This window comes from Alligator mississippiensis, chromosome 2 (genome assembly GCF_030867095.1).
Source record: "Alligator mississippiensis isolate rAllMis1 chromosome 2, rAllMis1, whole genome shotgun sequence".
In the NCBI taxonomy this organism is placed as follows: Eukaryota; Metazoa; Chordata; order Crocodylia; family Alligatoridae; genus Alligator; species Alligator mississippiensis.
Genome location: NC_081825.1, coordinates 16,419,847 through 16,443,354, shown reverse-complemented (window position 1 = coordinate 16,443,354; position 23,508 = coordinate 16,419,847). Strand labels below are relative to the sequence as shown.

General features: G+C 45.5%; 1 protein-coding gene across 6 annotated transcripts in view; it reads left to right on the top strand.

Moving 5' to 3' along the window:
- The window catches only part of CTBP1 (C-terminal binding protein 1), a 430,675-nt gene that overhangs the window by 37,766 nt on the left and 369,401 nt on the right, over positions 1 to 23,508 (top strand). The gene's annotated exons all lie outside the window — the stretch shown is intronic.

Here is a 23,508-nt window from a genome sequence, read left to right as displayed (position 1 = left end):
ATTGTTTTAAATTGAGAGTTTTAAAAAGCTAAGTAATATAAAACAAAAGTTTCATAAGCAATGTATGTCATGGGCATTGGCAAATTGTACAGAAAATCATGCATCCGTTCTACTCTTTGTTTTGTACTCTGTAACCAACCTCCCTAGGTCTCTGAAGGTGTCTTCCTCTGTTGCTTAAAGAGGACAGATCTCAGTTTACTGCCCCTCTAATCACATAGTGATCACCAGAGATCCGGGTTTTCCGTTTCCCATGGAAAAATGGAGAAAAATGCGGATTTCCCCCTTTATCCCAGGAAAATGCAGATTTTTCATTTTAACTGTGTAACGCACATATTTTTCAGTTTTTGCAAAGAGCTCCTTGCAGGCTGGCGGAGTTCCAGGGGGGAGTGGGAGGAGGGTGGTCAGGTAGGGGGTGCCATGTGCACCTACATGCACACGGGCACCAGGCAACCTGGAGAACAGCTCCCGCAGGTAAGTGGGGGGGGGGAGTTGGGCAGGGCTGGGGATGTGGCTGCTGCCCAGCTGAGTGGGGTTTGGAGCCTGGGGCCACTGCACGGCTGCAGGACCCCGCCAGGGAGTGGGACGGGGCTGTGAGCAACTTGTCCGGGGGGCTGGAGGTGGGGCCACCACCATGGCACTGTGCACACTTCTGGGCGGCCAGGGGTGACCCATGTCCCCCAGATCTGTGCATGGGGCAGGGGCAGGCTGCCCACTTTAGGCTTGGGCTCTCCACCCTGCTGCCCTCCTCTGGGGTCTCCGGAGCTCAGCAGGTGTGACCTGGTGCTGCAGGCCACAACGAGGTCGCATGGGGAAGCTACTTGCTGCTGTGAGCTCTGTGCTGTCCTGGTGAGGCTTCCCCTGCCCGTGCAGTAGCAGCAGGAATGGTGGTGCGGGGTTATGCCTCTCACTGCTGCTGCACATGGAAGGGATGCATTGCCAGGGCAGCATGGAGATCGCAGCAGCAAGCAGCTTCCTCATGCAGTCCCTCTGTGCCCTGCAGTGATGGGTCATATCCACTGGGCTGCGGAGACCCTGGGGAGGGCAGCAGGGTTGGAGCCTGCTGTGGGCAGCCTGTGCCCACCCCACCCCTGTCCCATACACAGATCTGGGGGGCATGGGTCTCCCCTACCCCCTCCCGGGAGTTTGTGCAGTGGCGGGGAGCAGGGGGGAAGTTGGGCTTTGCTCTGCTGCAGCAGCTGCTGCCTGCCTTCTGTGGGGGACGGGGCTGCGGACCCGTGCCCTAGCCACGTAGCCCTGGCAGCTGGGGGCCCCCTCTAGGTTAGGGGGGTGAGGGACACTAGCAGGGTTAGGGGAGTTTTGGGGGCAGAGTGAGGGGCATCAGCAAGTCCAGGGTGTGGTGGGGGGGTGAGGCACACCAGCAGGTCCAGGGTGTGGTGGGGGGGTGAGGCACACCAGCAAGGCCAGGGGGCTGTGGCAGGGAGTGAGGGGCACCGGCAGGGCCAGGGGGCTGTGGCTTCGGGTTGAGGGGCCTGGACCTGCATTCTGTGAGCTAAGGGGGCAAGGAGAGCTCTGATTTTCCATGATAAACCCAAAATCAAATGCCAAAATTTATAGTTATTTAGAATTTATTTTATGATAGTGATTGAGGCATTGGTAGGCTTCCAAATTGCTTTAAAATGTAAGTATAGCAAGAAAACATTGTGTTCAACTGATGCCTATATAAACATATTTGCCCTCCATTTTAATCATGGATTTTGGGTTTTCTTTTGGAGGATATGCAATTTTTTTTATCAGAGAATTTGTGATGTCTCATCAGGGAAAACAAGGATCCCTGGTGCTAATGGTTGAATATTGGTGTAAGGATGACAGCAGTCAAATATCATTTTACATTTTCGGTACCTTCCCTCACCCACAAGCCCTCAATACTCATGGCAAGTAATGCTTAAGTGAACCTTACTGTCAGAGTTCAGAAAGAATGATCTATGGTAGCAGTTTTCCTAGAGAGGATTGTGAATGCTTTGGATAAAAAATGATAGCTGTTTGAATTACTAGAAAACTAGCATGTTGTTATTGCTATAAAATATTAAATTATATTAATATAATTTCACCAAGAATTTTGTGGCAGCTAGACTGCTTAAAAGGGAATAGGCACAAATGAATGTAAGAATGTTAGCTGGTTACCTGTTGGTGTTCAAGGAGCTTGCCTGAATTCTGGGTTTAGGATTTAAAAAGTTAAATTTTATTTAATGTGAAGTCCTTCTTACTAGGATCTATTTTATTATTATCTTTTTGCCTGTGGTAGTCTTTGAAAAAAAAAATGGAGTTCTTCAGGAAGCTGTCATACTAACTTTTAGGCACTTCTTAAAAAAAAAAAAAAAGTCTTAGCCTTACTACCTAAAATATATTTATATTTAATTCTTTTATAACAACTTTTACATCTAAAGCATCTGGAATAGTTTTTCTGGTGGAGTTCTAAAAGGAGTGATCTGTCAAATACCTTAGTAAAAAAATTGCAATAATTTGCAATATTCTGCCTTATTTTAGAATCAAATGATGGATCTCTGAAATGGTATTTCTTTTCTAAAATTCTAACTTTAAACCTCATGAAACACATCATACTTGCAACATTTTAGCAGCCTTTTCTGGATCTTACTATAAAATATTTTTCCCCTTCCATCCTATGAGTCTGGTAATTTTTGACCTGTAGCTTCAATTTTGCTAATGCTGTCTGCAGCTTGCTATGTTTTCCCTAGTATTCCTAAAGCTGGAAGTCCCATTTATAGATCTCTATTAGCAGTTTGCTGCCTTGATGTGGAAATACTATACACAGGACCCAAACCAGGAGCGGCTTGTTTTGGAAAAGCAGAGGGACTCAGAACAGCCAAATCCAGTAGTAGAAGTAGTTCTGAAGATTGAGATCCCACTTACAACACACTCTGGAACAGCTCAACAGAGTTATTTTTCTACTCGGTGAAAGTTAGCGGGGCAGAATATTTGACCCTAGTTTGTAAACCCAATCTGTATTTGGCTTTGATTCTAACCCTCATTTTACCTTGAGCTCTGTTAATGTTGTATTACAAAAAAGCATGAGAGCTAAATATATTTATTATTAATCCTTGTTTATTCATGGAGGCTCTTCTTCGCCAGACTGGCTGACCTGCACCACTGGGCTTTAAACTCAGCCTGCTGGGGGACTACTGCTACTGCTGGCTCGCTGAGCAACCTTTGCAAAGCCAGGTGGCCAAGGCACTTAAGGGAGCCCACCTCTGCCCCAGCCCTGGAACAATCTGTGGACAAGGCAAGGGCCCCCAAGGGGACTCTTGCCTGCCTATACACGAATGCCAGGAGCTTGGGGAATAAACAGGAGGAACTTGTCCTCCTGCTTAACACAAATAATTACGATGTCATAGGGATAACGGAGACCTGATGAGACCCCACCCATTACTGGACCATGGGTATAGATGGCTATACCCTGTACAGGAGAGATTGAGTGGACAAAAGGGGTGGGGTGTAGCTCTTTATGTCAAGGAGAGCTATGCATCCCTGCAAGCCGATATTGGTGACCAGGGTGGATGACTGGAGACCCTCTTGGTTAAAATCCGTGGGGAACACGGCACAGGGGACCCAGTGGTGGGAGTCTACTACAGACCACCCACCCAAAGTCAAGAGTATGACCAGGAGTTCACCAAGGAATTGGCTGAGGCCTCATGTTCCCGGTCCATGGTTGTCATGGGAGACTTCAACTACCTAGACATCTCATGGGAAGAGTGCTTGGCCACATCTGAGTGGTCGCAAAGCTTTCTCTCGTGCATGGATGACCTCTATCTGACACAAGAAATCTACGGGTCAATGAGAGGTAAAGCGCTGCTTGACCTGGTGCTGGCAACTGGAGATGACCTAATCAGCGACCTAATGATTGAAGGGAAGCTGGGTGACCGCGACCACAAGCTGATCACCTTCACCATCTGCCATAAAGCTGGCAAGTCAGTCAGCAATACAGAAGTCCTCGACTTCAGGCAAATTGATGTTGACAAGCTCAGGAGGTTTGTCGGTGAGGACCTAAGGGACCATGACAGCAAGGGGAGGGGAGTTCAGGATGAGTGGTTGCTCCTCAAGGGAGAAATCCTAGATGCACAAGCTAAGGCTATTCTGTCTTGGAGGAAAGGCAGCAAAAGGGCACAGCAGCCCCCTTGGCTCAGCAAGGAACTAGCGGACTCCCTGCATCTAAAAAGAAAGACCTAAAAAGAATGCAGGACGGGATCCACCTCCAAGGAGGAATATTCTGCACTGGTCCAGACCTGCAGGGAGCGAACCAGGAAAGCCAAGGCTGCAATGGAACTCCAACTGGCTGCTAGTATCAAGGATAATAAAAAGTCCTTTTTTTAGATATGTGGGAAGCGGGAGGAAAAGCAAGGGCAACATTGGACCCCTGGTAAACCAGATGGGACAACTGATGACCGATGCCCAGGAAAAAGCCGACCTAATAAATGGGTACTTTGCATTGGTCTTTCACCAGTCCCATGGGACGCCTCTGCCCATCATGGGACAGGGAGGCCCGAGTGAGGGAGATTCCTTGCCCCCCATCAATGCTGACCTCATGAAGGAACACCTTGAGAGGCTGGACACCTTCAAGTCAGCTGGCCCTGACAATCTACACCCCAGGGTACTCTTGGAGCTGGCTAGCATCATAGCTCAACCCCTGGCACGGATCTTTGAGAAGTTCTGGCACTCTGGTGAAGTGCCTGAAGATTGGAAGAAGGCCAATATGGTGCCTATCTTCAAGAAAGGGAGGGAAGTGGATCCAGCGAGCTACAGGCCCATCAGCCTGACCTCTACCCCGGGGAAGGTCTTAGAAAAGATTAACAAAGAGGCAACATTCTAAGGGATAGCCAGCACGGGTTTGCTGTGGGTATGTCTTGCTTGACCAATCTTATTTCCTTTTATGACCAGGTGACTTATCACCTGGACAAGGGAGAGGAGATTGATGTCATATATCTTGTTTTTAAAAAAGCCTTCTATCTGGTATCCCGTGATCACCTCTTGGCAAAACTGGCCAACTACAGCCTCGGGTTCACCACGATCCACTGGCTGGGGAATTGGCTCCATGGTCGGACCCAGAGGGTGGTGGTTGACAGAAGTCAATCATCATGGTGCCCTGTGACCAGTGGGGTCCCCCAAGGCTCTGTCCTTGGACCTATATTGTTCAACATCTTCATTAATGATGTGTACATTGGAGTCAGAAACAGACTGGCCAAGTTCGCTGATGACACCAAACTTTGGGGCAAAGCATCCATACCTGAGGACAGGAGGACGATCCAGGTTGACCTTGACAGACTCAGGAAATGGGCAGACAAGAACCTGATGGTGTTTAACACTGAAAAATGCAAGTTTGTCCACCTTGGGAGGAAAAACCTGCAGCATCCTTATAGACTCGGCAGTGCTACGCTGGCTAGCTCTATGGATAAAAGGGACTTGTGGGTCATGATTGACTACAAGATGAACATGAGCCTTCAATGTGATGCTGCAGCTAGTAAAGTGAGTGAAATGCTGGCTTGCTTCCATAGATTCTTTTTGAGCAAATCCCAGGGCGTCATTCTCCCCTCGTACTCGTCCTTGGTGAGGCCACAGCTGAAGTACTGCATCCAGTTTTGGGTTCCACAATTCAAAAAGAATGTGGAGAAGCTTGAGAAAGTCCAGAGGAGAGCTGCGTGCATGATCAGAGGTCAGGAAAACAGACATTATGACGACAGGCTGAGAGCTATGAGACTCTTCAGGCTCAGGGGCGATCTGATGGCCACCTATAAGTTTAAAAGGGGTGTCCACCAGGATCTGGGGGAACGTTTGTTCACCAGAGCTCCCCAAGGGATGACAAGGTCTAACGGTTATAAAATCCTGCAAGATGGTTTGAGACTGGACATAAGGAAGAATTTATTTACTGTCCGAGCCCCCAAGGTCTGGAATAGTCTGCCGTTGCAGGTGGTTCAAGCACCCACTTTGAATGCCTGCAAGAGAAAATTGAATGTTTATCTTGCTGGGATCCTATGACCCCAGCTGACTTCCTACCCCTGGGCAGGGGGCTGGACTCGATGATCCTCCAGGGTCCCTTCCAGCCCAAATGTCTATGAAATATATGAAAATATATGAAATTTATAAACAAGGATGTCATAAATACATTTTACTTTTATATTTTTGAAATATGATTTAAAATAAAATATTGCTGAAATCCCTGTTTTATATCCAGGGTGTATATTTTTATCATTCTTATATTTATGTTATGTATAATTATATTTAATTTATACTTTTAAAATCACCTGTATCAGGTATCAAACATGGTTTACAGACTGACAGGTTCCATTGGTCAGATCCAATCTGGCCCATTGGACCACTGGTGGTTAGGGGCATGGCCTGCCACAGAATTTGGGGCCTTTGGCCCTGATGGACATGATCATCACCATTAGCAGGCCTGGCTTTACCCCCCCTGCCTCCAGACAGTTCCTGCTCACCTGGTCCTCCTCCTCTGGGCTCCTCATCACCTTCAGCCTTGCCTCTGCTGCTGGACCTGGGTAGATTTAACAGCAGGGCTTGGGTAGATTTGACACCCATGGTATATATTTTAAAATATTTAAAATAAAATATGTTGCTGAAATCTTCATCTCCAGTAACATTATTTACACGTGAGTTGGCCAGCTGACAAGTTACATGACAGATCTTGGGTTTAGTAAGACTTCAGGTTTTTTATTTCAGGGTTAGAGAGTGAAACCTTTCATTTTAGGAAAGGATGGTTGTTGTTTTAATTTGAAGCTTTACTGCCCTTTAAACAGTGCCAGTTTTCCAGTGGTTTTCCGAAGGCTTTGTGGACTGTTTCCATTTGGGCAACTGCAGGCTGTGTTTGACAGCCCCAGTTGATGCCCTGGTACCGTGACCAGTTGCATAGTTGGCAAAACCAGCTTGTTCACCTAGTTGGAAAGGAGGGAGAGGTAGAAGGCAGAGAGCATGGTCTCTTCCCCCTGTGGGTGGCTCTGGGCTGTGTTTTGACATCCCCAGTTGCTTCCTGGGGTACCGGAAATGACAAGCACAGCTACAGTTTGCCCACCATGAAGACAAGGGCAAAAAACATGCTTTCGTCCCTCTCACTAATCCTCTCTCCTGCAACTACCTCCATCTGATTCCCACCTGGCATCAGTTGGAGACAGCTTGTCTGCCATGGGAGCATGAGAAGCAAAGGAGCTTCCCTGTTGTCCCCTGGCTAGAGAGCTTGCGACCTCGCCTCCACTTCTTGCCACATTTTCCAGGGTTGCAAGTTTCTTAGAAATGTGAACTGCTGGAAGTAAATGGCTGTCTCTAGCATTAGTGTGCTAGACTAATTAGTTATTTTCTGCTCAGTTCCATACAAAGGCTACATTATATTATTTCTGGTTGTATCTAGATTTCAAAGATGTTAGGGCTGGAAGGGACCTCAAAGATCATCAAGTCCAGCCCCCTGCCCCAGGGGCAGGAAGTCAGCTAGAGTCAAAGGACCCCAGCAAGATATGCATCCAAGCGTTTCTTGAATAAGTCCAGAGTAGGTGCTTGCACCTGGTTCCTCCAGGTCTGCTTGGATCTTGGGAGATGAATTTGTTTTGGAAACCGAACCTTCTGATTCCAGGTCTTGGGGGCTCAGACAGTAAAGATGTTTTTTCTTATGTCTAGCCTAAAATGGTCTTGTAGGAGTTTATGACTGTTGGTCCTTGTTGTTCCTTCGGGCGCTCTGGTGAACAGAGATTCTTCCAGATTCTGATGAACACCCCTTATGTATTTTTATAGGTAACCCCTAAACCTGTGCTTTTCCAGAATGAAGAGTTCCATGGCTCTCAGCCTCTCTTCATAGGGCCTATTCTCTTGCCCTCTGATCACGTGCGTGGCTGTCCTCTGGACTCTCTCAAGCTTCTCGACATCCTTCTTGAATTGTGGAGCCCAGAATTGGATGCAGTACTCCAGCTGCGGCCTCACCAAGGCAGAGTACAGCAGGAGGATGACATCGTGAGATTTACTTGAGAAGCATCTATAGATGCAAGCCAGGGTTTTGTTTGCTTTACCAGCTGCAACATCACATTGGTGGCTAATGTTCATCTTGTGGTCAATAATGACCCCCAAGTCTCTTTCAGCAGTGGTGCTAACAAGCGTAGCACTGCCAAGCCTATAAGTATGGTGTGGGGTTTTTTTTTCCCTTGAGTGGAGTACCTTGCATTTATCAGTATTGAACGTTATCAGGTTTGTGTCCACTCGCTTACTCAGGTGTGGATGCTATGCCCCAAAGTTTTGTGTCATCAGCAAACTTGGCCAGTGTGCTTCTGACACCAATGTCCAACTCGTTGATAAAGATGTTGAAGAGAACCAGTCCAAGGACTGAGCCTTGGGGGACGCCACTGGTCACAGAGTGTCATAATGACATGCTGTCTCTGGGTCTGACCTCAGACCTCCCAGTCATCAGACTGTGGTGTAGCCGAGGCCACAGTTGGCCAATTTTTCCATGAGGAGGTCATGGGACACCACATCAAAAGCTTTTTTAAAGTCCAGGTATATGACATCAATCTCTTCTCCCTTGTCCAATTGATACGTCGATTGGTCAGGCAAGACCTACCCATGACAAACCCGTGCTGGCTATCCCTCAAGATGTTGCCCTCAGCTAGCTTATACAGAAGGGTCTCCTTGATTAATTTTCTCAAGAATCTTACCAGGGATTGAGGTCAAGCTGATTGGTCTGTAATTCCCAGGATCTACTTTCCGCCCTTTCTTGAAGATGGGTACCACATTGGCCTTCTTCCAGTCTTCAGGTACTTCACCTGAGTGCCACAAATTTTTCGAATATTTTTGCCAATGTTTGGGCTATGACACCTGCCAGCTCCTTGAGTACCGTAGGGTGTAGTCTGTCAGGACCAGCTGACTTGAAGATGTCCAGCCTCTCAAAGTGATCCTTTACTAGATCAACACCCATGCCAGTTATAAATATGCCCTCACCCTGGCTGTCCCGTGTCTTGCTAGGCAGGGCAGTTCCATTGGACTGATGAAAGACCAATGTGAAGTACCTGTTAAGCAGGTTGGCCTTTTCCTGGGTGTTGGTTATTAGCTGTCCCATTTGCTTCAGCAGGGGTCCAGTGTTACCCTGGCTTTTTTTTCCCAACTCCCTACATATCTGAAAAAGGACTTTTTGTTGTCCTTGATATGTGAAGCCAGATGGAGCTCGGTTGCAGCCTTGGTTTTCCTGATCCGCTCCCTGCAGGTACAGGACCAGTGCCGAGTTACTCCTCCTTGGTGGTACTTCCAGCCTTCCATTCTTTATAAGTCTCTCTTTTGAGGCCTAGACAAGTTCCACTTCTAGATAAACAATTTCTGGCTAAGGTGGGTCTTGGTTGTAAACTATTATTCTAAAATGTTGCTTGCTGTGTCAATATTTCAGAAAGCCTCTGCAGACTGGGCAAACCTGCCTTTTTTTAATTCAACCATTGATATCTTAATTCTGGAGATGCAGTTGATCATTCTGCAAGGTTAAAAGAAATCTTTGCCTTAATATTCACAAGAGAAGCTGAAGTTCATGTCTAAGAGACTGTAATAAATTATCCAAGAAAGTTCTTGATAATATAGTACAGTGAAAACTGATACAAAAAAAATCAGTCATAGCACATAATTGAGCCTCAGGAGCTAAAATGGTATTACATCCCTTCGTACTACACACTGGAAATGGTTTTGTTAAAAAGGATAAAATAGGTGATTCAGGCTGCTGCAAGGGTTGCTATTGGGGATGCTCAACTTTTTGGCTTTTTAAGACCTGTTACATTCCTTTCGGCATAATTACACAGGTGTGCTGTAGCTACGGAAATGTATCATTTAGTAGAAGGCAGTGTAGCAAGACACTTTATGGACTACCTCATGGGTGTCAAACCTATATCCTGTTTGCCAAATCTGGCCCACTGAGCCTGTCTGTCTGGTCTTCTGAGGCATAGGGAGTTGGTTGGGTGTGGCCTGCTGCAGAACACATGGCCCTTTGTCTACAGGGGCAGGCCTCATGCCCTAGACTGAATCTGGCCCACAAGGAGCCCCAAAATCTAGATCTAACCTGGAGCACGAGGTGAGTCTGACACTCCTGGACTAAGTGAATCAGAGATGCACAAGCTTTCAGGAACAAGGACTAATTTAATCAGAAAGATTTTGGCAGACTTACCTTTTGAGCTCTGGATAAGTCCTGGGCTTGAGATTCTGCAATTCTAATTGGTGGAGCCCATCTGCCAATTGGAAGCAAACCCGGGTAAGCAAGGCCATGCCCTTTCCCCAAAGAGTGGGAGCAAGAAGTAGTCTGGACCTGGTTTGAAACTGCACCCTGCCAGGTCTGGAGAACTTCGGGGGTGGAGCCCCTGAAGCGTATAAAATGAGAACATACTTGGCATGCTGGAGGTACAGACACAGTGAGGGACAGCAAGGAGAGAGGAGCTCTGGAGATAATCGTCCTTGGGACCCCACCTGAGCCTCGATGGTGCACGGATTGGAGCATGGTGCTCAGGCTCTAGGAGCTGCTCAAGGCAAGCTGGCCCTGGAAGCAGCTCGAGGCTGCTTGGGCCCCACCCTGTGTGCAGACGGGTGCACAGGGAGCTGGCCCTGGGAGCAGCTCAAGGCTGCTCAAGTTAGCCCTAGCGCTAGGCTGAGTAACCGGAGCCCTGCAGTGTGGCTCTGCATTAAACTAAAAGAGCCCCAGTGCCCAGAGCAGGGCCTGGGAAAGGGAAGAACCCCCAGTGTGAGGCTGGGGAACAGGAGCCAGTTAGGACTCGGCTCCCGTGGGAGTGCCCTGGGTGTCCAGTGCAGGGCGCCAGGCCATTGAGAGGAGCCGGAGGCGTTGCTGGAAAGAGGCCCTTATGGGACTGGCCACCAGGGGATGAGCCTTGGCTGCTTCAGAGCAGGAGCGTGAGTTGCTGAGGAAGTGGGTCCAACGGGGTGGTGGGCTTGGGAGAGGAGGGTCTGCAGCCTTCACCCTCCTCCATTGTGGGAGGGGGCATGTACACATCCCGGGACCCTAAAGGGAAGGGGCTCCTGGGAATACCCCATGGGGTGCTGAGTGCACCCCCATATTTTGTGATATTTTCTTTTTTTGTTGTTTCATACTGTAGAGGTTAATATAGGTACTCCTTTAGGGAGTTTATATGGGTTTATCTGTCTTCATTGCCTATATGTGTTTATTGTCTATTATTGGAACTTACCTGTATGGTTGCCTGTGTACATCTATGGTATTGCTACCTCATCTTACCTGGGTTTATCTAAGTTGATGTTCATATGTGTTTATTGTGTTGATGCCTTGACTTACCAGTTCCAAAGTGTTAATGCTTATTCTGTGCAAGGGGGTTAATTATTGCATATGCTGTGAATCACCAGGTTCATGCTTTTGCAGTCCCTCGAAGTGGTCCAATATGTTGATTGTAAGTTATTGTGTAAGGTGTCACATACTGATTTTGCTATAAATATTTAATATTTCTTATTCATATTTATTTATTGTAGCAATAAACTTGTATATAGTTGAGCGCTTTGTCTCAGCCTGGCTCTGTAGAGAGGAGAGGAAACTGCTCCTAGGTGGCAGGCCCTTCTCTCAGCACTCTTGCCTGACCACCCCATCCCTTCCACTGGCAGACAGGAGACACCCCTACGTGTACCCAGGCTACACTACGCATCTCTGATTCACTTAGTCCAGAATGGGGCTATCCAATTTCTAAGCAGCCTGGGGCTATGAGCCCTATGGACTACACCAGCAAGGGCCTTATGCCTATGTGCTGTGCCAGGGCAAGCCATGGACCCTCCAGGCTGCATGCAGCATGAATGACCCCACTATTGCTGCACTGCACACTGACAACCCTTGCCCCCCGCTACCCCTCCCCCCCCCGACACACAGGCTCATACTTATCTCCCTGAACCACACCATACTGCCTTCTGGTTTGGTGGAAGTTGGGAAGGTTGGAGGGGGAGGAAGGGAGGTTGCAGACAATGTTGGAGGGAGGGGCTACTGGGCAGGAGCCCGGGGTGTACCTTAACACCTCATGGACTGTATGTGGCCTCAGGGCCACCAGTTAGACAGACATGGTCTATAAGGTGCCTCTCTACCCTGCCCCTGCCTGCCTTCAGGCCAGCATAGCTGACTACCATTGTCTGTATTATTCTGTATTTGCATCTAGTCAAATACTTAAGTTTAAGACTTCCAAGGAACCTTTAAGTGTCAAATGAAATAAATTATGCTTTTCTCTCTGTGTTGGTATGCTTGATGAGGTATGAAGTAGCGTGTTGCTAGAAGTGCTGTCTTTTGAATGATGCTTTTTTTTTTTTTATAGTCATTAAGTTATTCAAGTTTGCCTGGCCCATTTTGTAATTATGTATAGGGAATGACATACTTAGTGCCTTGGTCAAATTCTAGTCTGTGATTCAGGTGGTTGCATTTGAAAGTGTTCAACTTGAAATTTCTTTTGGACCATAACCCAGAATGGTGATATGTTGTGAAGAACCTGAAAAGTGAAGACAAATGGCTTATGTCTGAGAGAGAGAAGTGGGAGTTAATGGATGGAAGCAATAAGAAGGGTCACATGGCCAAAGTGATGGGTTAAGAAAACCACCTTGGTGTAGTGGCTTTCTGGATGTTGGGCCAGGTTGGATTTGACAAGGCCAGAAAAAAATATGTTAAAGTAACCAAGATGTAAGGACATAAGTGTTTGGACTAAAGTTTTATCTGCATGGATAGATAGAAGAGGCTGTATGCTGGAGATTTTATGCAGGATCTGCAATACTCTTACAGATTCAGACAGAGGTCTGAATCTATGATGATATTAAAGTTATGAGCCTGAATAGTGGAAAGGACACTACCCAGCTGTGGTGTCTGTAGTGATCAGGAATTAATCTTGCCTCTCCCATTGCACAAAGAAGCTAGATTGTTAATTCTGCAGATTGCAACAATTAATGCTGAGTTATCCCCCAATAAAATCAATATATGCTATATTGACATAGTCTGGTAAATCAGTTAATTCTTGGGCAGTGGCTTCCATGCAAGCAGAGCCTTAAGAGAGGAACAAACTGGGGATACCTTCCTTGGGACTATATTCCAATTTGCCCCAAATCAGGGGGCAATAGCATGAGGTACAAAGAGGCTCTGGCTAGCCTGAAGTCCAGCAGTATATGGACCACATGCCTGACCCTGTGAATACTGTCTCGCCTGAGGAGGGAAGCCTGTGCTGGATCCCTAAGCCACCCTAAAAGAGGACCTGGTTTGTAGGGCTCTTTTTATTGTCCTAGCAGAGTATGGATGTCACTAATGGAAGACTGGCAAGAGACAAATGTGACTGCACAAGGAGCTTTTAAAATACCTCAAACTACAAATTGTGTAGAGGCAATGGAAGCTTGGGTAGGTTACCAAGGAGGTGTACCATGAAACAGCAAGAACTTGCAGGGACAAAATCAGGAAGGCAAAGATAAAGAATGAGCTGCACCTGGCAAAGGAGGTTAAGGACCACAAGAAGAGGTTCTATAAGTCTGTTGGCCAGAAACGAAGAACCAAGGAAGCTGTGGGTCCATTGTTAACAAGCCAAGGGGAACCCCTTAACTGAAGATGCAAACAAGTCAATTCTATTCAACAGCTACTGTGCTTCAGTCTTCAGAAAAAATAATAAACTGCAGCCAGACACCTAATAAGGATTATCTGGATAAGGAAGGAGGCAAGCTGAGGGAGGAGATAACAGAAGAGATGGTCAGAGAGCTTTTGTTGGGTCTGAATAATTTAAGTCAGCAGGGCTGAATGAGCTTCATCCAGGGTGCTGAAGGAACTGCTAGAGGAGATCTCGGAGCCTTTGGCAATGATATTCATGAAGTCATGGGAGATGGGCCAGATACCAGAGGACTGGAAAAGTGCCAACATAGTGCTCCTCTTTAGAAAAGGCAAGGAGGAGGAGCCGGGAAACTACAGACCAGTTAGCCTCACCTGAATATCTGGGAAGTTAGTGGAGTATATCCTAAGAAAAGCCATTGTAAAGCATCGGAAGGAGGAAGGGCTAATTCACAAACAACTAGTATGGATTTATGAAAAACAAATAGTGTCAAACAAACCTGATCTCCTTTGACAAAGTAAGTACTTGAGTGGATGATGGGAATGCTGTGGATGTAGTATATCTGGACTTCAGCAAGGCTTTTGATAAGGTCCCGCATGATTTTCTTAAACAAATTGGAGAAATGTGGACTAGATAAAATTACTACAAGGTGGATAGACAATGGCTTAATAGCTGCAACCAAAAGAGTAATTATTAACGGGTCCATGTCAGAGTAGCAGGAGGTTTTGAGTGGAGTCCCAAAGGGGTCTGTCCTGGGACTGGTGCTGTTCAAAGTGTTTATTAATGATTTGGATGCTGACGTAGCAAGTTTCATGAGCAAGTCTGCAGGTGACACAGAACTGGGAAGGTCTGAACATGTTGGAGGATGCAACTCCAATTCAGAAGGATATCAATAGATTGGAAAGCTGGGCTCGAGCTAACATGATTAAGTTCACTGTGTTCATTAAGTTCATTTTCTGCAGTTCTGGGCTCCACATTTTAAAAAGGACATGGAGGAGTTAGAGAGGGTCCAGAGGTGTGCATCAAAGATGATCAAGGGCTTGGAATGCAAGGCATATGAGGAGAAGCTTGAAGGAGCTAGACATGTTCAGCTTGTGGAAAAGGCACTTAAAGGACCCGATAGCAGTCTTCAGATACTTGAAGGGCTGTCATAAAGAAGAGGGAAAGCACCTTTTCTTTCTTACTGCTGCAGAGAGTAGGACATAGACCAATGGCTAGAAGACTGGATATCGAAGAAACCTTTTGCACTGTGAGAATAGTGAGGCAGTGGAATAGACTGTCTAGGGAAGTTTGTGGACTCTCCATTACTGGAGGTTCAAGAAGATGTTGGACAGCCACTGGTCAGGGATAATTTAGGAGTAACTGTGCCTGTTTTCTATTATGGGTATTTGCCATGCTTCTGGGTTTTGCTGGTTGTTTCCTCCTCCTTGCCCCCCCCCCCCCGCTTCCTCCTCCCCTCCTTTTCTGCTATATGTATCGGGGTGTTTTTAAGCCTCCCTTAGAAGCATAGGGCATTGGACACAGCTAGGCTGGGGACTTCAACTGGGGTGTGCCCAATGTTCCTGCTGGGACTAAAGCCAGAAGTTCCTGGCTAGCGTGTCTTGGGCCTCCACTTGGGATCAGAACAATCACCATATTTGGGGGCAGGAAGGAATGGTCCTGACCACCATAGGGGATTTTGCCTTCTTTTCTAGCAGAGGGCATGGTCCTCTACCCAGGATCTCTTGAGCGTATACTAACAACATTTAGAAGAAGCAGGACATTGGCTACCGTGTTTCACTTGCCTTTCTGTAGCAGGCGAGGGTGTACGGTCTATGTTGTGTCAGGCTTGATGGTAGCCTTATGTAAAGTTTGCATTAATACAGGACCACAGAAGTAACAGCTGATGTATCCTCCCTAGAAGCAATTCATCCTTTCCTTTTAAAGTATTTAAAAGCTACCTTTGTCCATAGCCAGATTTTGCAATTTTAAGTATTCTTTTATTAACATTTAAATGCAAGAGGCAAGGATTTCTCAGGGTGATATCTTTTATTGGACCAACTATGTAGTTCAGATAAAGTGAGATAAGCTTTCCAATCTAAGATATTCTTTGGAAGGTCTTTGATTACTGAAAGCAAGGTACAGCAAACAAAGCACATGATAGTAGATTGGCTGAGAGAAATTCTCAGGGGTAGCAGACCCACAATTAGCAGAAGAAAAGAAGCTGATTACTGGGAGATCAAGGCCTATCAAAAGAGGATGGGGACCAATCTCTCCTTCCTTGTGTGGAAAGAATTCAGGAGTTGGATAAATTATAATGTTGAATCAATTTTATAAGACAAATTTTTCACCCTCATTAACTTTGGGGGCGGTGGGAAGGGAACAACGGGGACAGGACCCCTCATCTTACATTCGCATACAAGGAAACTTCACTAGATACATAGTCTATCACTAAACTATTGCCAAAAGCAGGATGTGCTAAATAATAGATACCAACTCTGAAGTTGATTAAATGCAGTGAACACTAAACATGACTATAAAACACATGACCCATAAGGGGCAAACATACTGATGGGAACCTACCACAAAGATAGATTAGTGTAGCCCATCTGAATAAGATATATGTTAGTGCCCATTGTGTCCACTCCCCCTCAGCATGGACTTTTTCTCCCAAAAAATCATAATGAACCACTGCATTGCATAATTTTGACTTACTCTTCACTCTTGCAGCTAAGCAATGTCTTTCTTTCCCATTTCCAATTATTCCTGTTTTTTAACCAGCCTTAAATATCTGGTGGATATCACGAAATGGGGCCCCACTGTCACCTGCTTTCTCAGTCTGTCACATTTGATTAGTGTGGCCCTACTGTTTTTTCTGGACATGTCCTCTTTTTTCGCCCCCTGTTCTAGTGTCTGGGTAGGTTTTTAAAATGAGAGCATTTGTCCAGGTTTTTGGTCTTCCTCTGCTTTCCTGGGTTGGCTGCTTGGGAGCAGTGGGCAAGGTGATTTGCTGTCAGGGGTCATGTACTCCCTGCCTGGGCCCCGGCAAGCTACTCCCAGCTAAAGAGACACTGCGTGTGTGTGCATGCAACACGAGAGCTGCTTGAGCAGCAGGGCTGGGGGGCAGGGGGCTGTGGGTTAGGAGTGAGGGGCGGCAGGTTGGGAGTGGGGGGCACTGGCAGGGCTGGGCTCAGGGGGCTGCCAGTTGGAAATGAGGGGCACCGGCAGGGCTGGGCGGTCAGGGAGTGGGGTGGGGCTTAGGAGTGAGGGGTAGAGTCAGGGCACAGGCATATCACTGCCCCTCCCACAATCATATGTCTCTCCCCCTCTTCCCGATCTTGTCCCCCTCACAGGTGTTCTCTTTTTTGATACTGGAAATATGGTAACCCTAGACTAGAGCTGGACCTGTGCCTCATCTGCATATGAATTTTTGGAGGATCTCAGGACTGGTGACAAGAACAATAAGTTCCAGTTATGAATGGGGGTGCTAATTAGCACATGGATCCTCTGTTGGGGGTATCTGGAGTATACACACATACTGAGCAGTTCAGAGCTGTTGGGTCACAATGGCTTGAATCACTTGTCTCTGCTGGGGTCCAGCCCAATTAACTATTATAAATCATGAGCCTTTTGGCTTTAGACTAGTGTCATGTATAGCTTGTACTATATACAGGTGAGGGGTGTGCTGATAAAGTTTTTTCTTGGGTAATACTGATGGCCAATTATTAAGCAACCATATTGGCCAGTCCCGATCCCACAGCTGATTTATAGGAATACAGCCGGGCAGTTTGGAGAGCAGCATCCTGCTGGTAAATCTGTTGGAGTGGGGGAGCAGATTGAGCCCCCACAGTGAGGGACAGAGAGGGGCAGGTGCTGCCCAGCCAATATTAATGTGCATTAATATTGAACATAAGAAGTACCATACTGGGTCAAACCAGTGTTTCATGTAGCCCAAGATCCTATATACAACTGTAGCAGGAGTGGATGCTTTAGAGCAGATTCTCAACCCTTTTTAGACTTGAGGTATCCCACTTTAGACTCAAACCACTCCTCAAAAGCCAGCTCTTTGTTTTCACTTCTTTTTTGACTACAGAAAAATAATAGAGCAGTTTGCAACAATAGTTGCAAAGAGCTCAGAAAGACCACAAGAAATCAGACTAATTTTAAGACTATGGGTTTCTTCTTGAAATCTATGATTATTTTGTGAATCATATTTGCAGATTGTACAGTGCTAATATTGCATGGCACCCCAGCAGGGTATAGTCCATGGCACCCCATGCCACCTCTGAATGCATCTCAAGGCACCCAAGATGCCACAGCATCCTGGTTGAGAATTGCTGGTTGACAATCATGTGGAGCGGGCCTTGAACAACAGTTCAATATTCATTCTGTCCACACTCTTCATGATTTTATAGACCTCCATCATATCCCCCATGCAGCCAAAATGAGAAGATCTTAACATTTATGAATGCAGTCTGGCTGTGTTAGGCAGTTACTTTGAAAAATTGAAGAGATGTGTGTGAATGGTTAAGTACCAGAATTAGTAGTTTAATGAGAAACTGTCTTCATTAATAGCAAATGTTAAAGGCGAATTGCATAGAATATATCTCATTTGTAAAAGTAGTTATAATCACACCAGTTTGTAGAAGTACCGTATTTACCCAAATCCAAGACTACTTTGAATTTAAGACCCCTAATAATTAGATTCTGTACACTGGAAAATTACACATTTGTTCTAATTTTCTATGTATAGAAACTACTTAGTAGAAGATCATTTTAAATTTGTGTCCTCCCCTCTTCCCACCCTGCTTTGCTGTGGTGAGGAAAGTTGTAGCAGGGAGTGAGGGACAAGAACCCTAGCCCTTGATCTCAAGCTTTTGTTCCTCCTTTGCTTGCCCCCCCACTCCCTTTAGCATCATTTCCCTCCTCCCCAACCCCAGTAACCGCCTGGATCCTTCACTTCTCTGGGCCTGAGTGGTGTCGGGCTCCGGGTGACCGGTGGAGCTGCCCCAGCTTCCAGACAGCGCGTGGCTCCCTGCTGAGCCACACTGGACCCATGCCATGGGGCATCTGCCACGTGGGTGCCAGGCAGGGGGGCAATCCCCACTGCCCCCCAGTACCCTGTGCTGTGTGGAGGGGCTCTGCCACGAGACCTCAGAGGCCCTGATTGCCATTGTCAGAGCTGGTGAGTGTGGGGCTTTTGGGCTTTTTTTTTTTTTTTTTAAGTGCTGGGGGGCTGGGCCAGGCAGGGGGTAGGGCAGGGCAGGGCAGCCATGGGGGCTTCTCCCATGGCTCTTCCATTTGCGCCTGTCTCTGCCCTGGCAGGGGGAGCCACAGGGGCTATGCACTGCTGCTGCTTGCCCAGCCGGTGCAGGAAGGAGGGCGTGATGCAGACGCAGCTTGCTCTGGGCAGCAGCAAGGCATAGCCCCCACTCCTAGTGCTACTGCATCCTCATCAGCACTGGTAGCGGGGGCTCTGCCCTGTCACCACTTGCAAGCTGGTGCAGAATGCGGGTGTGGCAGCACTGGGAACAGGGGCTATGCCCTGCTGCCACTTGCCCCCTTCTGCCTGGTGTCTCAGCCACCTGCGGAGGGTTCGGGATTGAGAGTGTGGTTGGGGGTAGAAAGGTAAGAAAGATTTATTGACTTAACAAAAACACAACTACGTGTAGTAACAAGAAAAACAATGACAGATAAAAGCAATTAGCGTCAGCAACTTATCGGCAGTCCCCTCTGATGCCTGATGCACAGCAAGCTTCTCTTTCCCCAAAGTTCAGTGAAGTCAGGCATCCCCGAACAGTGCTGTCCAAAGGGTACCAGGAAGGACCCTGGAATGCAGTCCTTGGCCTCCTCGAGGTCCACAGGCCTACTGATCCAGGCAACAGCTAACTAATCCTTTTCACAGAGCTGTATCTTCCTTCTGAATGGTTTCCAGATATTCCAGCTAATTTATAGCTTCTGAATGATACTGATAATGTACGACCACTCAGATTCCTTTTACTTCAACTATCCTTAGACTGACCAAATTGCAGTACAAGCCTTGCATTCCTTTGATAAGGTAATTTTAACTGTGCCACAGGGCCTTACTACTTCTAGGCTTTGCTAAATTTACTATGCCTTACTTTATACAAGGCCTCACTACTTCTTAAACTTTAATTAGGCTTTTAGCAACAACATATAGCTTAATATCTAAACAAATACAGAAAAACACTTGGTATAATCTTCATAGAGCCTTCAGCAAGCACCTTTATCACACAGGCACACTTTTCAGCTGTCACACCTGGAGCGAGCCGAATCTCCTCTGAATCGTATCAGCTACCAAAGCTTTGCACACCTCTAATGGGCAGCCATGTCATTAAAGGGCTGTCTGCTAGTATTAGACCCTTTAGGGGGTTGAAGCCAGCCAGCTGCTCCCTGGCTCACTTTCTTCTTCAGTAGTGGTGTAGGGGTCTCGTTACACCCCCCTGGACCGCCTGTCCCCCGCCATGTACCCCCTTGCTTTACCACTCCTTGCTTCCCCCACCCTCTGTATCTCTGTATCCACCTGCAGCCTGCCAGGGCATGGGGGGCAGGCTGCAGGTGACAGCAGGGGGTACCAGCCTGGGGTGGCTCCTGCTCCCACTTGCAATCTGCCACCCCACACTCTGCCCACCACACACGCACCCTGCTCCCACCTGCTGCCTGACTTGTCCCCTTCCCCTTACTTCCCTACCGTCTCCCTACCCTCCCCTCTCCCATTTACCTTCTCCTCCAGCTCTGCCGTATGTATGTCTAAATTTGCCAACCATTAATATTCAGTTACCTTGGTGCACTTTCTGTTTTAAGAATAATGGAAAACTTTGGTGCTGTCAGGTACTATTGATATAACTGTGGGGAGACACCTGCTTTGTTTTGTTTTGGTTTTTGAGCCAATCATTGTATGTTTTGTTCTCTTTTAGAGTAGTTTATTGCTGGACGCTCTAAGAAATCCTAAGGACAAGTGTTACTATGCTATCTAATCCAACATCCATTCAAATTATTACTTTCATTCTGGGAGATGTAACAATTTTTTGGACCAGCTGCATAGTTGGGAAAAAGTTAGATAAGCTTTTGAATTCAAAGCATTCTTCAGGTCTTTCATTCTAGGGACATTTGTTTACTTAACAAGACTGCCCTTAGTGATTTCTTGTTGAATAGTCTTTCCACTAGGTTAATCTAGTGCAAATACCATCAGTGGCAAAAACAATGAAATCACAAACTAGGCCACTACATCTGTCTTTTTTTATAGTGTCCTTATATGTAGCATCTAAACTCTGACTAGGTTTGACATAATTATGGTTCAGAAACAAAGTAGAGAAATAAAATGTACACACAAAGTGAAGAGGGCAAGCTCTGTGGACTTAGCAAAATAATTAACATTTATCTAAGTTTTAATAACTTCTTATTTGAATGTCCATTAATGTCTGATGGACAGCTTAATAAATACATTCTAATAGTTATGATTATATGCATCTCTTTTCCCAGTTGTTTTCTTAGCAGTAATAGGTATGGGGAAGCAGAACCTTGTTTCTTGTATTCACCTTTCGTCTGTTGTCTTATGACCTGCTTCAAGTTATGGTCCTTCCTAATGACATAATCTAATGCCCCTAATAATAAACAATGAGGACATAAAAAAAAAAAAGGAAAATGATATAACAACACAATAGCTTTTTAATGTTTTTCAAATAATGTGGTTTTGCCAGTTTGCATGTAATAAACTCAGTGATGATAAAGCAGGATAAAATCTAACTTGTTTTTATTCTATTTACTGCCTGTTAGAGATTAAATTTGTGAACCTGGGGAATATTGCCAGCTATTGAATGTGAGGGAAGTGGATGTTTGAATGTATGTTAAGGGAAGGTCTTACAGACTTTCTCCCAATGAAAGCTTAGGGGTTGCATGTATGTGTGTTTTGTATATATATTATATAAACATTAAATATTAGGAGACTTGGCAAATACAAAATATGAATTTTATTCTTAGTTATTGTTAATATTTTTCTGGTGATCTGAAGATGAGCTATGTATGTCCATTACTGTGGGTTATGAAGCTTTCCCCCGCTTCCCCGTCCAGAATATTTTGACAAATGTAATTTACTTACTTAATGAATATTAAAGGAAGAAATGTATGAGAGAGTGTATTTGTTATGTAGAATATCTAATAACTAATTCTGTTTTGGTATGAGATTTCCAAAAGCTTTCAGTGGGAGTTAGGTGCCAGTCCTATTGCCTTTTAGTGAAAGTCATGCAAATTATATTTTCAGATGTGGCTAACAAAGTCAGATGTTCAGGAGTAGAATGTTTAGTGTGGCTTTACTATATAAATAGTTTTATCCTAAAGAATATTTTTAGTGTGGACTTTAACATTTCTGGTTTTTTTCTGTAGAAAAAATCTGAACAAGTTTTCTAGAAACATCTGGTATACATTGCTACACACGCTGATTGCTGATTTTGTTTTAAAAATTAAAAACCATTTTTTTTTGGCTGTAGATACAAACAAACGACTTATTAACTGGTAGCACCTAATGTGTGGTAGTTGTTGTGTACTTATAATTCAATGTAAAAATATAGAAATAAGGTCAGGAGCCAAAACTTCACAGTGTGGATCATAACTTAAATAGTTATTATTATTAAATACATTGTGCTAATCTGAGTATTATGTAAGTAGGAATTGGACAGAGTGAAAAAGAGAGATGATCTTGAAACATACCTGTGAATTTTAAAGTATAGAGCTCCATATGGAAACTAAAATTAATATTTAATTATTAAGAAAGATAAAATAGGAAGCATACACTTAAATATAGATTTTGTCACGTTTTGATATTTTATTGCTTAACATTTTGGTCTAATAATTCCAAAACGTATTTTCTGTGCTCCATTGCCCGTTTTCAGCTTGTACTTACAACCCTTTTATTACAGCTAGGAATCGGAGGCAATGGAATGAATTACTACTGAAGACACTCTAGGGACCAGTCCTATATTGAGGTGACCTAACAGGTCTTTCCTATCTCTGACCCGTACAATAGAGACTAGCCTAAAATCAACTTGAGTGGAATTTCTCAACACAGAAGTGGGTTAAAGTATTTTTGGTAGTTAGTTCTGTCTCTTAAAGTAAATAATATGGTACAAAGCAATTCCAACCTGGAGATGGAAATATATTTGCCAAGATTCAGGTACACAGATAAGCATCAGGGGTGTACATAGCCACTTCTGCAGGCTGAGCAGCAGCAGTACATCGTGCAGGAGCAGTGATGGGAGCAGTGATCCCTGGGAAGATGTCACTTCCTTTTTTTGCTCCCAACATGCAGTTTGAACCGTCATTTAAACACTAGTTTTATGGAAGCAAAAAAGGAGGCATCATCTCCCCCAGCAGAAGCAAAACTCCAGCTGCCACACTTGCATCACAAACTGTTACCACTTCTCTGGCCTCCCTGCTGCCAGAATTGGAGCCAGAGCCACTGCAGGGAAGGTGGAGGGGGCAGGGAAGAGTGGGGCAGGTGTCATCTCTATCTGGCACCTCCTCCTTAGGTAGTGCTTTGGGGCTCATGCCTTGCTTTCCCACCCAATGTTAAGCTAGTGGACTATGTAATCTATTTTTGTTTTGTTGTACAAGGGATGAACAAGTAGATTTTATGGTGGATGGGTAAATTTTCATGTCCTTTTCTGTAAGGTTGAGCAAAATAGATCTCTTTCCCTCCCTAGAAATCAGATTCTTTTTTAGATTTGAAGTACAGTCATTTTTGGAACGAAAAGTAGGAGCTATGAAACAGTTCTAAGCAGTGCTACCTGTAATTTATCTTAGGAAGTAATGAAAAATATTGTAGTTCTTGCAATTTCTGAACTGATCCACTGGAAGTTGGGTCATGATATGATTCTGTGTCTGTAGCTTGTTTCCTTCTAAGAGAAACAGAATGGGAGGGGTGAGATGGAATCAAAACAAAAGCACGCAG